Source organism: Macaca mulatta, chromosome 10 (genome assembly GCF_049350105.2).
Source record: "Macaca mulatta isolate MMU2019108-1 chromosome 10, T2T-MMU8v2.0, whole genome shotgun sequence".
NCBI lineage: Eukaryota > Metazoa > Chordata > Mammalia > Primates > Cercopithecidae > Macaca > Macaca mulatta.
The window spans coordinates 36,007,512-36,024,619 of NC_133415.1; the positions used below are offsets into that span (position 1 = coordinate 36,007,512).

At 34.9% G+C, this 17,108-nt stretch overlaps 1 pseudogene across 1 annotated transcript in view; it reads left to right on the forward strand.

The window, feature by feature from the left end:
- LOC114670404 (putative ankyrin repeat domain-containing protein 20A2) overlaps positions 1 to 16,339 on the forward strand; it is a 42,825-nt pseudogene extending 26,486 nt beyond the window's left edge. Inside the window, exons 11-16 of the transcript XR_013399681.1 lie at positions 1,685 to 1,713; positions 1,806 to 1,878; positions 7,863 to 7,933; positions 11,838 to 12,001; positions 13,351 to 13,531; positions 15,020 to 16,339. The product of XR_013399681.1 is annotated as a putative ankyrin repeat domain-containing protein 20A2 (transcript). The remainder of the gene's footprint in view (positions 1 to 1,684; positions 1,714 to 1,805; positions 1,879 to 7,862; positions 7,934 to 11,837; positions 12,002 to 13,350; positions 13,532 to 15,019) is intronic.
- The last annotated feature ends 769 nt before the right edge of the window (positions 16,340 to 17,108 follow it).

Below are 17,108 nucleotides of genomic sequence, written 5' to 3' on the forward strand. Positions count from 1 at the left end.
CAAAAAGGGCAACTAGGGTAAACAAATATGGAAGCATATCAGTGTAGAACAGGGCATTCAAATTCTCATGAATTAGTTGAGGAGCTTCTGCAAAATGCACATTCTGATCGATTCTGCCTTTCTCATGAATACTCAGGTGATGTTGGTGCTGGTCCTTGGACATAGCTCTGAATAGCAAGGGAATAGCCTTCCTTTAGCGAAATCTGGAAAAAGAACCATTGGACAGCAATTTTAAAAATAGCAGAATCAAGGGAAAGCATTAATTTCCTTTTATTTCTGAGTGTGATTCTAGCCATAAGGGAAGGAGAATGAGATGAAAAGAGAGATTACAGGTGTATACTATTGCTGAATACAGATGTAAACAGTGGTCACAATTATCCATAAAAAGCAGTTAGGAAGGGAAGCACGACAGATCTAAAAATCACTTTTTCAAAGGAAGAGGGATTGTGAAAGGACAAGGAGGGAGGAAAGAAAGACATTTGCTGGGGTCTTGGGAGTTAAAGCTAAGTAAACTTGAGACAACTCACTTCCAGTTGCTTCAGCATATACCCAGTCTCACAAAAGAGGTTATTGCCGTGGGGAGTACTGGAGGCAGGAGGGAGTGCTAGAATTCGGATAAACCACAGCAGCTCATCTCACTTCATAACTGTCAGGTCTCAGAGAGAGACGTCTCATTGACATGAGTGAATAAGATGTCATTAAGTTGCATATAGATACTTTGGCTAATTTTTTTTCGAAACAGTCAGTTCTTTGATATGATAGGTGTTTTATAAAAATCCTTTACAGTGTAAGATATATACCAAACTTAGCTAATTTTAGAAGCAATAATATTGTAAAATTCATTCTGTGAATACCAAAATTGTCATTTTCAATAAATATTGCACTAATTTTGCAATATGAAAGTGTATTCGTATCCAGCAAGTCTGTGGTAATTCAATGTTTTCTTTTTTGATAAATGTTTTGATATTGGAAGCTTATTCTACACGGTTTGTTTGGTGTGTTTTTTGGACTGCCTTGCATGAGTGGATCAAGGAGCTCTAATTTAAGGCCAAACGAGGAGATAGGAGAAACGTAGGTGCTGCAGTAGCCCATGCGGTCATGGGAAAAATGAGTATTTTGATTAGCTGTCATTTCATAAGTGTGTATCCTAGCTGATCAATTTAGAACACTCTCTTTAATGAGAGGTGAATTGCACATTCATCCGAACTGTCATCTCAGCTGTGTATTCCTCAGTGACAGGACAGGGGAATTTGTTTGTGGTGTGCTGGCAGCCATGCCTCTGATGTGTTGAGTGAAAATACTCTGTACACTCACCATCAGCTTTGACATTGATTCCCTCAGGTTTGATCTGGTCCTCTGTTTAATGGTCTGTTTTCTCCTCATTAGTCCACGTGTTCACGGTGCTATCCATGGTTTTCTATTTTATGTATAGGCATTAGAAACATAATCTCACTATTGAAATGTAAACTGTGTTGTAGGAATCCTATATTCCTATTTTCCTCATATTTCTGTCATGTTGCTGTCCTAGGCAATGAAAAGATGTCAAGAAGAACCTCAAAACCTTAAGTATTTTTATAGCCAGGCATGAAAACTCAGCTTGATAGTAACACTGCATGAATGTTTCGTTGGCCCTGTCATACTCATACTTACATGTAATTGATGACATATCCCCTTTGCTTTGTAGAGCCTCCTGCAAAACATCCTTCCTTGAAGGTAATTAATTATGTATATTTTTTGAATCACTAACTCCATATTGTATAAAATATATATGATTTATGAATCATTTTCTTTTAAAAGCCTTTCAGCCTAGCACTGAAATGGAAGATCCTGCTGTGAAAGGAGCAGTACAAAGAAAGAATGTTCAGACATTGAGAGCAGGTACGTTTTCAATACAAATGGAATGCTGGAAATAAGTACATCAAATGATTGAAAGTACTGACATTATTCTTAACCCCTAATTCATTGACATAAATGTTATTTGTTGGTATCTACATTTGAATAAAAATAAATTTAGAAGCATAAAAAAGATTTTAAAAATGTAAGCTGTAACTCAGATGTTTCTGTTTTAATGTTTTGAATAGCATAAAGTTTTCAATATAAAATTTTTATACTTGTCAGGGATTCAAAGCAGTGAATTTTGAAACTCTAGGATATTTCCAGTGAGTTATGTGCTAGTTGGAGTTCTGATCTTTACCTAGAGGAGAGCTTTGCTTATTAACGTGTCAGTTTCTGTTTTAACTTTAGAGACTTGCTGCTAGTGTTATTACACTGATGATCTGAAGCCAATCAGATGTTCCAATGAGCAGACTGTGTGTGTATGTGTATGTATAGGTGTGTGTATGTATGTGTTTGCGGCATCTTTGATTATTAAAAATTAGGGAAGTATTTATTCATTTATAACTGGTAGAGTCTTTTAAAAGGGTTATTTTGAGACTTTTTGGTGTTAAGGTTTTTGAAACATGATTGCATAGAGGCTACCGACATCATAAATCGATTGTTTTTCATTTCAATGCCCTTTTGAAATCTTTAACTATATTGTGTGATGCTCAGAAATAATATGCAGAATTTTTTATTTGTGTCCTAAAATGGTATGTGAGTGAGTTATACACTTTACATACCTTTCTGCCACTTTCTTTGGTGTGTTTTGTATTATTTTCCAGATGCATCCACATTGACATGATTATCTCTGGTTTAATTCATTTTACACTTTTCATTGTATTCCCTTAAACCACTTTACCACATTTAGTTAGACTCTCCTGTTGCTGATAAATGAAGAAAGAAAGAAAAATAAAAATAATGTCAGATTAAAAAGGCTTTTGTTTAATCAGGTTGTACCTATTCATGTTTACTATACAAGAGTTTAAAGCTGAAAAGTTCAGAGTGCAAGCATGCACCACTATAGTTTATAAATGTCCTTAGAACTATGATTCATGAGCCTTTAGCCTCTGAAGTTAGGACAATTCATTTCTCTGAAGAAGTTTGCTGTGCTGTTCTCAGAGAAGAAAACTGAAAAGAGCAAATGGCATTGTCTTATTTGACCTCTTGGACATCCTTGAATGAAACCGAAACTCCGGGGATACTCAGATCAAAATTCAGAACTAATGTTTTGAACAATATATATAGTTTGTGAATGTCTAGTGATCATGAGCCCTTGATGGTGAAATGAACTTTCAAGTTTCACTTTTACATTTTTTTGCTCTTTTCCTTGACTTGTCTTAAAAGCTTAAATTCAACAGTTTTATTTATACAGAAACCGGGAATAGAACTTGTTAAATATATTTCTGTCCTGTCTCACGGCATTGTGTATGCTTCAGATCTAGTGTGAACTAGACTTCTTTTTGTATGGGAACAATTAGGTTTTTGTGTGTTTGTTTGTTTGTGTTTTTGAGACAGTCTTGCTCTGTCACCCAGGCTGGAGTGCAGTGGCTCAGTCTTGCCTCATTACAACCTCTGCCTCTCGAGTTCAAGCAATTCTCCTGCCTCAGCCCCCTGAGTAGCTGATACTACATGTACATGCTACCACACTCTGCTAATTTTTCTCTTTTTATTAGAGAGAGGATTTCACCATGTTGGCCAGGGTGCTGTCCAACTCCTGACCTCAGGTGATCTGCCCACCTCAGCTTTCCAATGTGCTGGGATTACAGGTGGGAGCCACTGTGCCGGCTACAGATAAGATTTTTTAAGGCTATTATATTTTATGCAAATCTTTGGTCTATGTTTAAGGCTTCATATATGAATTCTGAAGGTATTCATGCGTTGAAGGAAGATGAAAGCAGTTTTTAATTTAATGTATATTCATTGAAATGTTTTTTGAAGTTTTTGTCTCTAGTACACAGAAACACAAAATAATGTCATGGGTATTTCATCTTAATGTGTTTATGCACAAAGTTATTCAAATATTTTCTTATCTCTGAAGAATCTTAATTATTAAAAAATTTCTCGTGGAAAACAAAATATATAATAGACATCGTTGAGTGATTCAAAGTAAATTGTAGTAAATAACAAAAGCTCAGAACAAAGTGAGAAATTCTAGTTAAGTACACTTGTCTGAGTTAATAGCAATTACAGGACTTGTAAAATACATTAGACCATGAAGGAGTAGTGTGTTTGTGGGGTAGAGGACAATATGGTACTGCTTCAGTGAAGAAAGAATTTTTATACTTCATTATAATTTGTATTACTATTTACATTCTAATAAATGAAAACTTGATTTTCAGATGTTTTAGATTATATTTCTACTACTTGAACCATCAATAGTAAGACTTTTCAAAAATTTGGGAAGTTGTGAGTTGATGATAAATATCTATCACCATCAGTGATCAAAAATCAGACAGCAACTACAAACTTTGGACACACAAACTTCGTAGTTAAAGAAAGGCTTAATCTTGAAGCTGTGTTTCTATCAGGGAATTATACTCTTCGTTACCTGTGTGAATCACAGCTATTACAGTAGAAAGAGAGCAAGGAAGGGAAAGGAGCATAGAAAATTTTATTCTAGATTCCCTCGGTTGGCTTCATGCTACCGTAGTTCTGGCTTGTAAAGTCATTTTGTGGTCAAATGTACTTTGTGTTTACTCCCCTTATGCAGCCTACAGCCAAACATAATGCTTCTTAGCAAGGCATTTGTATTCTTCCTTTAAGGAAAGCAACATACAAATAACAAAGAGAATGAGGAGAAAGAGTAATTTCATTGAGGTTAGTATTTAACATAAATTTGTGTGTGGGTACCATGATTATATTTAGAATTTTGGGCCTCGATTGGAAAATGAAGTAGATGTCTACAGATTTCCTACTCAAACACAATTTGGCTTTGATTCATTTTTACATCTCTAATTGTGCAATTATTAGGTATAATTATATGCAGTGTGACTAAAAATACCTTCCCAAACCAAATATTAAATGATGTCTATGGCTTTCTGTATTATAGTGTTGATTTTCCCAATATTAATGGGAACCATTGAGCATTTGCCTTGTAGTGTCTCCTCGGCTGTACTCACACATTCCATCACCTTGTCTTAATGGATGGATAATCATGCACTAGGAATACGGGTTTTCATCAGAGCTGTATCATTTCAAGATAACACATGAGCATCAAATTTGATTCTGCTAGAACACACAGTCTGTTGATTAACTGCAGAACTATGGGGTCTACTTTACATACAAGTTAAATTCAGTGCCTTTAATCAGTCATATGATCAGGTGAACAGTAATAAATTATGCATTATTTTTTCACTCCTATAGTTTTAATTTCTTTTTCCCTTTATGTCTAGAATTAACATTTTGTTTTATAAAACCTTATGGTAATCTTCTAGAGTAGTGATGACAAGCCATAAATCTAAAGTTTCTTACCTATGCAAATGACTTATTTGCTTCTATTTTCTCATGAGCTTCGTAGATCCAGCAAGCAGAACTTTTAAAACAAAATCCCCAAATGTGGCTGGGCGTGGTGGCTTGTGCGGCTGGGCGTGGTGGCTTGTGCCTGTAATCCCAGCACTTTGGGAGGCCGAGGTGGGCGGATAACCTGAGTTTGGGAGTTTGAGACCATCCTGACCAACATGGAGTAACCCATCTCTACTAAAAATACAAAAGTAGCTGGGCATGATGACACATGCCTGTAATCCCAGTTACTCGGGAGGCTGAGGCAGGAGAATAGCTTGAACTCGAGAGGCAGAGGTTGCGGTGAGCTGAGATCGCACCATTGCACTTCAGCCTCGGCAGCAAGAGTGAAACTCCATCTCTAACAACAGCAACAACCATGACCACCACCACCACAAAACCCAAATGCATTTTCTTGGCACAGTAAAACTGAAACAGAAAAAGTATCAAGTAAATACAAGTAACTGAAACAGTTTATGTGTGTTATTTTACTTCTCATTTGATAATTTTTGTAAAGTAATGAGCAGCATGTATTTCTTTGGGGACCCAGATATATATTCATTCAATAAAAATTCATTCTTATAATGGCCACTGATACTTATATTCTAAATATTTCTAAAAACATCTCCTCAGACCTGCATCATCTTTGCAACATTGCCTTATGTTTTATCTTTGTTCATTTATTTATATGCCTCAGAATTTTATGCTCCTCACAGTATTTAGAGTTAATTATCTCTAATGTAAATAGATCTGTGAACCACTCCTGAATACCTAATGTCCAAGCATATTAAAGGTTTATATAAGGCTTTCAGAAACTGACTTCTGGGTTGGGCACGGTGGCTCATGTCTGTAATCCCAGCACTTTGGGAGGCTGAGGCAGGTGGACGATTTGAGGTCAGGAGTTCGAGACCAGCCTGGCCAACATGGTGGAACCCCATCTCTACTAAAAATACAAAAATTAGCAGGTGGTACTGGCACCCGCCGGTAATCTCAGCTCTTTGGGAGGCTGAGGCAGGAGAATTGCTTGAACCTGGGAGGCCGGGTTGCAGTGAGCCGAGATCATGCCACTGCACTGCAGTCTGGGAGACAGAGTAAGACCTTGTCTCAAAAAAAGAAAAGAAAAAGAAGCTGACTTCTGCCCAAATCTCCATCCGTAGCCCTTTCCCCATCTGCCTTTTTCTCTGGAATTACTGAGCTGCTGGTAATGCCCCTCTCACCATTCCTCTTTTGCAGAGAAATACACATGCTCTTGGAGGCTTCTCTCCCTCTCTTGGTGCTGCCTGGCATGTGCTCATCCTTTCCTGCCCTCTGCCTCACTTAATCTGGCTAACCTTACTCTCTAAGTCTCAGCTCATGCATGATCTTTAGGAAAGCCATCCTTGACAGCTTTTATTTTCCTTCCTTATACCCCAATGCCTAACACTTAACAGGAACTCAATAGCTAATTATTTGGCAAAGTTAAGACTGTTTATACAAAGATGATTCAGAAGATTGTCTTCTACAGTCTAGCAGCAAAGGGGATCGACATGTAAAGACATGATGTGCAGTTGAGGTGGTAAAGTGACACTAGAAAAATTGACAAAGTACTAAGGGAGCCCCAAGAAGCAGAAACATGTGTATGTGGAGAAAGAGAGCTAGAATCAAGGAAGACTTCACATAGCATTCTGAGCCTTTTTTTTTTTTCTTTTCTTTTTCTGTTGCTGGAGACAAGTTCTTACTCTGTCGCCCAGGGTGGAGTGCAATGACATGATCGAGACTCACTGCAACCTCAAACTCCTGGGCTCAAGGGATCTTCTCACCTAAACTTCTTGAGTAGCTGGGACTGCAGGCACATATCACCATGCCTGTCTAATTTTTTGTAGAGTCAAGGTTAGCTATGGTTCCCAGGCTGGTCTTAAACTCTTGGCCTCGAGCAGTTCTCCCATTTTGGCCTTCCAAAGTGCTGGGATTACAGATGTGAGCTATTATGCCCAGCCTACATTCTGAGTCTTAAAAGATCAAAATACATTTTTCAGAATTGTAGAACATATGCGATGTAAAAAACGGGGTGCACACTAATTACAGTATAAACAACAATAATTTTGCAAATTATTAGTAACTGCCAACTCAATTAGTGTGTTGTTAAAAAGATACTGTTATGAAGTACAGTAAAGTGTTACATTGTATATTTTGAGTGTATTTTAAAATTTTGTTTTGTTTGCAACACTTTTGTTTATCTACGTTGGGTGGAACAATTTGTGAGTGACCCTGAGATTGTGTATAGCTTGAACCTGGCGGTATCTAGTGTCTCCCCAAGTGGTTTGTTAAAGTTTTGGATAATTAGAAGTATTTCTTAAATAAGCAAATATTTCAGTAAACATTAAGCTTCATTTAAACTCTCAAAATATAAAATACAAAGAAATTTTATTCTCTATTTGTATAAAGATTATAGTATTTTTTTAACTGTTCTTAGTTCATTTGAACTAAACCTATGAATTTTTCAACAGAAGAAGACTTACTAGTGGCTTCAGAGGAAGAACGAGAAAGGCTTGAAAGAAGTGAAAAGACGCAACCACAGGTATATAAAAATTTAAGTTTCTTGTCTAATATTGGTGGGTTTTTTTTTTGCTTTAATAACAAAGTGTAGTCCAAATGACATGACCTTTTAGACTATACCTTTAGAATCCAGTAGATCATAATTTTAAATTTAATTTTTAAAACATTTAACCACTTATGAAACTTAAGATATTCCTACCATCTGTGGTAACTCATAGCTGTCTTCACCTTTGGAATTGAGGCAAGAAATTTCCAGTATTATCTCGCTCTTTTATTTTTATAACCTTACTCATAATACAGAAGGTAACATGAAATATTGAGTCATATTACTAAGGAATAGAAATTATGAACAATTTAACAATGATGGCCACTGAGTTAAACTAATGTTAAAGGAGTCATCATTGCTAGTGGTTCAAATTTTGCAGTTTCATATTGCTGGTCACCAGTGCCGAGTTTAAAGATTTATTCTGTTTTGTGGTTGCCAGTTGACCTCAGTGTTTGTGTTCAGGGAGTGAATGGGGTCATAAAAGTCAACCCAGTTGTCTGTTAAGAGAATTATACCTTGCAGAATGGGACCGTTGGTGTCAGGGTACAAACAATAACTTTATTTCAGCATAAATAAATAGTAAATATTACTAAAATTTTAAAAATCCATCCGCTATCACTAGCAGAACTTAGAATATATTAGAAGTGGATATAAGCAGAAAATCTATCTAGATACATAACACTATCATAGTTTATCATTTGAATTAGAACTTAAAATTTTGCTTCCCTTTCTGATTGGTGTTCAGTTTGGCTCTTAATAATTTTGTGTTTGCCTAGTCTCTAATCTTCTAATCTTCAGAAATATAAATGCACTGTAGGGGCTCACCGGTATGCTGAGGTAACATCTTTTTAAGAGAGGAAGCTTTTATAATACCACATATCATCTTTGAATTCATTTCTGGTAGATTTAACACATAATAAGTTTAGTCCAAACAAACACTGAGAGTTTCAGCTTGCCGATTCATGTTTTTCTCCTATGTTAAGCCAAGGCAAATTATATTTCACTTTTTAGTTACAATCCCATAATTTAAGAGTAGCAACACATAGATTAAGTTTCACAGTTAAATTTATTTTCGGATATTTCTTTGTTTATACTTGATTAAAGCTATTTTTAAAACATGCACTCTGACAGAAAAGACATCTGAGAAACAAAACAAGCAAATTAGTTTTCCACTTGTGCACCTGTGGAAAAAAAATTTCTCAGGAACCAGAACTGGGTAGGAATTGTGATAAAGGGAATATATCTGTATATTCAGGACTTCCTTTAAAATTCATTACAAACAAGTTTAAGCTGAATATTGGTGACAGTTTTGAAAACTCCCAAATTACTCCTTGCCCTGAGGAAGAGCTCCTACATAGTAACTATAAAGAGGGATGAACTTAAAGAGAGTGCCGTCTAATCTGATGAATCATGTCCCTGATTTTGAGGAGGAGCTGCATCTGGAGGGTCTAACTCTGTAGCATTCCAGGCAGTGCCTGACAGAGGAAGTCCATGTCAAATATCTTTTCATTCCATTCACACTCCAGGTCCCTGAAATACAGTTACCAGTTATCTTCTAAGCTTCATTTAAATGAAAATAGATCAGACTAAGAAATGATAACAAACTAGACACATAGCTTGTTTCTAACACAGATGAAGAAAATGTTTGTAATGATAAAAATTAAGGAACCCAGTAATTATGATTGAAAGAAAGAGATTAAGAGTTTAACATGCAAATGGCAAAAAATAGAAAGCCAAATACCACTAATTGGAAATTAGACATTAGGCATTGGCCTCAGTCTAGAGATCTTGAAAGTCTTTTTAATTTGTGGTTTACCCACCCCAAAGAAATGAAGCATATGATTCAGATAGAAAGCCACAGTAAATCTGCTGTTACAGATACGTATAAAAACAGAAAACCAATACAGTGCTTGTTCCAGAAGCCACTATATGACAATCCCAGTGCTAATAACTACAAAAGCGTGAATCTTGAATTATAAAATGTGAGTTATTCTCTACCACATAGTGAGAGAACATAAAAAGTATAGCTAGAAGACTTACAGCAAGATATTCCAAGGTTTAAGAATGAGGTAGGCATGTTACAAGTTGAGTTCCTGGCTTTGGAGAAAGAGACAGTTCAACTTCGGAAATACAGAGGTTCACTTGCTGCTTCCCTTTTTTCTCTTTATCAATTATTTGATTCAGTCTAATTTTCTATTCAAGAAAATCTCATGTGTACAGTTACAGGGGGTTATCTAAATGTGTAATTATGTGTCAAAGTAGATTAGTTCTCCTATCTAAATAATGGTTCTGGAGATTGTTCTCATCATGTTTGTTCATTAATCAACCTAAGTCTCATCGTCAGTCTCCCAAGTGGCATATGGGCTGGGAAACTAATTCAGCCGTGTACCATGTGACCTTTTGAACCAGATAAATAAAGAAATTGCTGGAAACAAGGTCTAGATTCTAGATTATTTTTTTCTGTATTCATTTAGAGATGAATTACATTATTTAATGATAGAATGAGAATACAATGGGAGGGAAGCAATGACTGAGAAGAGCCACAAAAACACATCTAGCCTTGAGAGTTACAACGACTATTCCCAGCCAAAGGAGTCTGTTTAATGTGTTTTCATGCGTGCAAGTTTATCTGCTTAGCTCAAACTGTTTGAACTTACAGTCCCATCATGGTTATTTCAAATATTTTTGAAAACAAATATATATTTCCACATACTTTAAAACATTACCACTCTCTAATATTTCTGTTGAATCAGACCTTTATATTATGTTGTTTAATAAAATATGGTAAGTTTTGACATGTATGATTTTTATCATATAAGAAGCATAACTTCTCAACCCAAAATTTAGCATTTGACTCTTTAGTAGAAAGTTGAGTTCTGTAGATTGTGTTCTAAAGATGGACAACAATCTGGAGTTTTACTTCTTTCAAAGTAAAGCAGATGAGGCCTTTTTCCACCCTCTGGGGCATTAAATTGCTTTGCTTCAGTTAGACTTTTAATATATCTAATTTGATAAATTTATCTGGTAATTTATGTAATTCAGGAGTATGAAATTGTATCATATTATTTGGTGCCATGAAATGCTAGGGAATGCCACCTTAGGAGCTTTGGATGAAACACTGAATATGTCTTGATTGGTTTGACTCCCATTAGCAGTAGATAATGGGGCTAAAGTAGGTAACTGTACCATATGTTTTCCACCTATAAACTTTTGTGGTAATTGAATGTGAAATCTGGGAAGCGTCTTGTTTTCCAGAATTCTGCACTAGAAGGTCAGCAATGTCACTCTGCTTTTTGTGTTGTGGCAAACTTTTGTTCCCATAGTTCAGAGAGCACCTTTACTTTTTTGATATCCCAGGATTCAAATGAAAAAACAAAAGAGACATGAAAGGCAGTGGGGAAAAGAATAGCTTAGTGCAGAAAAGGGAAAGCTTCTTTAAGCTTCTTTACTGTTCCCGAAGCCCTACAAGGTCACATCCTCTTAATCTGGCTATTTCATGTAAAATCCAGGCGGTAAAGACAGAAGACATATGTTATGTCTGTGTCTTTTTATTTCTCTGTTTCTGCCAGTCAGATAGCATAAAAATTTATATCGGGTAGCAAAGAGTGGATGGGAATAAAAGCACGAAGTGGAGAAGAGCCCTTGTTGAAATTTTGGAAAATTCTTCTATTCACTCAAACAGAAATGAGCAGACTTTACAAAAATATTTCACTGATGAAATAAGAATATCTTACAATTATAATAGTTATGTATAATGATAAAATTAAATTAAGCCCAAAATATTTTTATGATTAAAATGGTGACAACCTGAATCAAGTGAAAAAATCAGGGAAAAAGGTTTTTTTACTGAATAAAATAATTATTTATTATTTTATTAAAGGTCAAAGAAGGAAATAATACAAACAAAAGTGAAAAAATACAACTATCAGAAAGTCTATGTGATTGCACATCTGCTGCTGCTGCTGGCAGATTAACCCAACAAAGAAAGATTGGGAAAACATAGTCTCAGCAGTTTCCCAAGGAGGTGAAGGAAGAGCATGATAAGTAAGCCTGTGTAGCGGTGGTTTTGTTTTTTGATTTTTTTTTTTTTTGAGATAGAGTTTCTCTCTTGTTGCCCAAGCTGGAGTGGAATGGTGTGATCTTGGCTCACCGCAACCTCTGCCTCCTGGATTCAAGCAGTTCTCCTGCCTCAGCCTCCATAGTAGCTGGGATTACAGGCATGTGCCACCGTGCCCAGCTAATTTTTTGTATTTTTAGTAGACATGGGGTTTCACCATGTTAGCCAGGCTGGTCTCGAATTCCTGACCTCGGGTGTTCTGCCCACCTCAGCTTCCCAAAATGCTGGGTTTACAGGAGTGAGCCACCGTGCCTGGCCACCTATTGCAGTATATAACAGCAGGTAATTTTCATTGTGCTATAAACTAATTCAAAATTAGACTGATATTCTTTATGATTAACAAGTTTTATACTTTTACCAGGGATATTTAGCCCTGTCTGGTAATCAGAAAAATGCAAATTAACATTAAATAAGATACATTTTTAAAAGTCATGCTGATATTTAAAAAGTAATTACTAGTGTTGGCAAATGTGAGGAAAAAGGCATTCTCACACACTGTTGGTATATGAAATTATTAAATTATTTCTGAAGGGTGACTTAGTGCTGTGTATCAAAATTTCAAATAACCTGACATCCCTTTAACTCGACAACTTCACTTCTGGAACTAGATTTCACAGGAAAACATAACTTGTGTAAACATATACACATTTATTAAGGACATTATATATTACACATAATGAACAGTAGGCCAATAAATATATAAAATATATGTAATAGCAAGGTGAATTGAAAGTATTAAGAAAGAAATATAAAAAGTATGGATATGTTAGACTCTTTAGCCTAGTTTTGGATTACAGTAATCTGCAGATAGTTTGTGTGAAAGACATCTGAAGGTGCCATCTTATACCATCAGTCATAAAGATTAAAATTTATTTCTGGTGAACTTATACACTTGTCAATAAATAGTAACTTTAAAAAATTAGTTAATTGTCAATGATCTTTTTAAATTAGGGAGTAATTATGACTGTGTGATTTAAAAAGGTAATTTTGAACTTGTAAGTTTACTGAATAATCTCCAGTATCCTTTTTTATAATATATACTAGAGGGACTAGAAACACAAACTTTAGCAGAATATTCTTTCCTTACTACTTTTCAAGTATATGCATTCTTTTGAAGATGTTGAAGTGAGAAATTAAATATCTGAGAACTAGAAAGGAAAAATAATCCAGAACATAGAAACTTTGTTAGGATAGTAGCATATGAAGAGGTAGATCAGAAGATGAACTTTTTATTTTTTAACAAAATGAATTTTAAGATAAATGTCTTTATCTGCAGACGCACCTTAAAACAAGAAAATGAAGAAAAAACAAATATTAATATGCTGTACAAAGAAAAATAGAGAAGAGTTAGAAAGGAAGGAGAAACAATGTAAGAAAGAAGTTGAAGCAAACAACTTGAACCGACTGTTCAGTCACTAGAGATGAAACCGAAGACTGTAAGAAATACTCCAAATCAGGTAAATCAATCTTTGGTAAAAATTCTGTATTTTAAACTTTATTTTAGCAATGTTACTTATAATATCCCCTTGATTTAATATATATTATTTAGGTCTAAAACAAACCAGAAATGTTATCTCATTTTTAAAAATGAATGATGACTTTTACAGGTACAATTATTAATATTTATTATAAATCTTGGCATCCACATAGAATACTATTTTATTACAAAGAGCTTTTGAAAACAATTATATACCGTAATATACACTTAGTGATAACGTATTGATAAAAATTTTGTTCCCAGTAAAATTGTTCCTTTTTCTTTCCCTTATTTCATACTGATTACCTAATATTATAAAGAAGAAACAAATTATTGCAGTCACAAATAATCTCATAATATTCTAAGAAGAGTTCTATAAATTTTATCTTATTTACTATTGGTGTTTTGAAATAAAAGTTTTGTATTGATATATTTACATCGCAGAAGTAACTGTGATCTGTTGGAGAACTAGAAGTAGAGTCAGAAGTCCTGGGGAAAATCCTGTAGCTTGCTTATATATATATATTTTTTTGAGGCGGATTCTTGCTCTGTCGCCCAGTCTGGAGTGCAGTGGCACGATCTTGGCTCACTGCAACCTCCGCCTCCCAGGTTCAAGCGATTCTCCTGCCTCAGCGCCTGAGTAGCTAGGATTACAGGAGCCTGCCACCACACCCGGCTAATTTTTGTATTTTTAGTAGAGATGGGGTTTCACCGTGTTGGCCAGGCTGGTCTAGAACTCCTGACCTTATGATCCACCCACCTCAGCCTCCCAAAGTGCTGGGATTACAGGCATGAGCCACCGTGCCTGGCACTTGCTTATATTTTTAACCTTTCTTTTTCAAAATTGTGGTAACTAGATGAGTTCATCAATGAATGTATATAGGAGTGACTAGTATAATGTCTAGATTTATGATTTAGTAAATGTAATTCTTACAACTGACTATAAAATTGTTAAAAGAGTCAAATTGCAATAGAATATTATCAGTGAAACAGAAGTATAATAACTTTGGGAAATTTTATCTGTCCAAATACCTGTGAACTAAGATTCTTACTATAGGGTGGTGAATGGGTTAGATATTAAAGTATAAATGCAATTTTTTGGATATATTTTAATTTAATCAAATTTGTTAATGCATTAATTTCTGCTTTTGGGTTTGTGGTAATTCAGGGAAAGGCTCTTCCAATTCTGATATTCTTAAAAATTCTCTGGTGTGCGTGTGTGCGTGTGTGTGTGTGTGTGTGTGTGTTTACTTTTATAAATTCATTGACTTTAAATACATTTCTGAACTTTTTGGAATTTATGCTCTATAAGGTTCAAAGTTTTGCTTCAACTTTTTCTCCAGTTGGACATCCACTTACAGTAACCTTGTTAGTGTATGGATGTGCAGTTTATTCATTCCCTTCAGAGGTAATCATGATACGTTATTTTATTGAGTACTAGGTAAAACTTTCTTTTTGTTGTATTTAGGATTTTCGTAATCGTGAAGAAATGAAAGATCTGATGGATGAAAATTGCATTTTGAAGACAGATGTTGCTATACTCAGACAGGAAATATGCACAATGAAAAATGACAGCCTGGAAAAAGAAAATAAATGTCTTACGGACATTAAAATTGTTAAGGAAATAAATGCTTACCTTGAAAAGAGTATAAAACTCAATGAGGAAACTAACAAAACAGCATTCCAGTATTGATACAAGAGCTTCATGATCTCAAGGCTGAGAATACAGGGCTCAATTCCAAACTGTTGAAGGAAAAAGAAAGCAAGGCAAGACTGGAAGCTGAAATTGAATCGTATCAGTCTAGACTGGCTGCTGCTATAAGTAAACACAGTGAAAGTGTGAAAACAGAAAGAAACCTAAGACTTGCTTTAGAAAGAACACAAGACGTTTCTCTACAAGTAAAAATGACTTCTGATATTTCTGAAGTAGAAGATAAGAATGAGTTTCTTACTGAACAACTTTCTAAAATGCAAATTAAATTAATTACCTTAAAAGATAAGTTCCGTAAGACAAGAGATACTCTCAGAAAAAAGTCATTGGCTTTAGAAACTGTACACAATGACCTAAGCCAAACACAGCAGCAAATAAAGGAAATGAAAGAGATGTATCAAAATGCAGAAGCAAAAGTGAGTAAATCCACTGGAAAGCGGAACTGTGTAGAAGAGAGGATATGTCAACTCCAACGTGAAAATCTGCGGCTTGAACAGCAACTAGACGATGTTCATCAGAAAGAGGATCATCAAGAGATAGTAATTAATATCCAAAGAGGCTCTATTGAGAGTGGAAAGAAAGACCTCCTGCTAGAAGAGAAAAATAAGAAGCGAATGAATGAATATAATCATTTAAAAGAAAGTGTCTTTCAGTATGAGAAAGAGAAAACAGAAAGAGTAGTAAGTGTCAAGGCAGATAAATACTTTCAAACTTCTAGAAAGATAATTTAAACATTCGGTTCTGGATACATGTCGAACCCAGTTGAATATAAAAATCAATAGATAAAAAGTGTGTTTACCATACTGTATAATTCCATTTACATGAAACATCTAGAAAAGATAAATGTATAGGGACAAAAAGTAGATTAATGTTTACAAAGGGTGGGGCTGGAAGCTGGTAGTGACTGCTAATGGGTATGAGGGATCATGCAGTGATGGAAATGCTCTAAAGTTGGGTTGTAGAGATGGCTGCACAACTCAGTAAATTTACTAAAAATCTTTTAACTTTATGTTAAAACAAATTCTATAGTATGTAAATTATATTTCAATAAAGCTTTTTAATAAAAAAAAGAAAAAATGTGTTTATTATATCAACTTAGAAACATACCTTGCTTCCAGGAAATAAAAGGTGGAGCTGAGAGATGATTTACTTTGAGAAAAGACATTGTGTCACCTATGAAATTTTATTAGGCACAGAGTCATATTTTAAGGTAGATAGTCCTGTGCTGCTGAAGCAATAATTTTAATGTCTTTATGTTGCCACATGTTAAGACCATGATGAAGGTATAAATGGAAATGTTTACACCTGAAATGAGTATTTTCAAATTAACATTTAAGTAAGTGATTTGCTTTGTCACTTAATTCTAGATTCCCCAGATGAACTGAAGTGTATTGCTGTGTCTTCTAATACCTTCCTTTAAGTAGCTTTTTATATATTTTAGTTGGTATAAGCTTTGTTATTATTCATATTAATTTAACTTAAATCTGAAAATGTGAGTCTCAAATTACATATTTTTATGACCACATAGTGTTTTAAAGGCACCTACTTGTTATAAAATTACAATTTAGGATAAATGTGGTAGATTTTAGCAAAACCATATTTGATTTGGTCTTCCCACTGGAATTTATAATTTACTTTGAATATTTTTATTAATAATTAGCTCATAATTTTTATTTCAAGACCCAATGACTATCATTTGAATATAACTTTGTCCAGTACAAAGATACTGTAGCTGCCTGTGATTTATGAGTTAGGCATTAGATTCCCATTTTCAGACTAAAGAGGGGTGGCAGGCTTATGTACAGTGGGAATGGAGTGAGCACAGGAGGGAGTTGTAGGAGCTTGA